The sequence below is a fragment of the Pseudophryne corroboree genome, chromosome 5 (genome assembly GCF_028390025.1).
Source record: "Pseudophryne corroboree isolate aPseCor3 chromosome 5, aPseCor3.hap2, whole genome shotgun sequence".
NCBI classification, from domain to species: Eukaryota; Metazoa; Chordata; class Amphibia; order Anura; family Myobatrachidae; genus Pseudophryne; species Pseudophryne corroboree.
Genome location: NC_086448.1, coordinates 335,101,205 through 335,102,308, shown reverse-complemented (window position 1 = coordinate 335,102,308; position 1,104 = coordinate 335,101,205).

Genomic DNA, 1,104 nt, shown 5'->3' with positions numbered 1-1,104 from the left:
CCGGGCGGGTTGCCATAGCAGCGGGGGGGGGGGGGCAGAGCCGGCGGAGGTGGCGCTAGGAGATGAGATCATCTCCACACCACCTCTCCCTATCTAGTAAACGGGTCGGAGCCCGTTTACGCAGCCACTGACCCGGTATTCAACCTGGGTATAACACTGCTTTATACCCGGGTTGAATTGCCAGGTCAGGCGACTCGGGTTTTCGGCTATGCCTTTTTCACACCGCACGCCGACCCGTGTCGACCCGGCAATATGCAATACCGAGTGTGGTGACTAAGCCAGCATAATTTATTATAGACCACCGACTTATTGCGGCAATAAGGAATCTTTATTTTAAGGGGATGGCAGCAAATGTTAATAGAGATTTTTTTTTAAACAATTACTGCACACATTACCCCCCCTTGTAAAAAAATGAAACAGATGCTGAGCAGAGAGAGGGGGGACAGATGCTGGGAAGAGACAGTGCGTCCCAGCCAGATGGTGGGCTGAGAGAGGATGGGAGACATGATGGACAGAGAGAGGGGAGACAGACAGATGATGGGCAGAGAGAGGGGAGAGCAGCCATATGCTGGGCAGAGAGAAAGAGGAGACAGACAGATGCTGGGCAAAAAGTGTGTGTGTGGGGGGGAAGGGGGAGGTCAGATGCTGCGCAGTGAGAGGGAGGAATCCAGATTCTGGGCAGAGAGAGGGGGACACAGATGCTGGGTAGAGTGGAGGGGGGAGTACAGATGCTAGGCAGAGAAATGAGGGCAACCAGATTCTGGCCAGAGAGAGGTGGGGACAGATGGTGGGCAGATAGATGGGTGGCAGATGGTGGGCGGAGAGAGGTGGGGGACAGATGGTGGGCAGATAGATGGGTGGCAGATGGTGGGCGGAGAGAGGTGGGGGATAGATGATGGGCAGATAGATGGGTGGCAGATGGTGGGCGGAGAGAGGTGGGGGACAGATGATGGGCAGATAGATGGGTGGCAGATGGTGGGCGGAGAGAGGTGCGGGACAGATGGTGGGCAGATAGATGGGTGGCAGATGGTGGGCGGAGAGAGGTGGGGGACAGATGATGGGCAGATAGATTGGTGGCAGATGGTGGCAAAGAGAGGGGGAGAC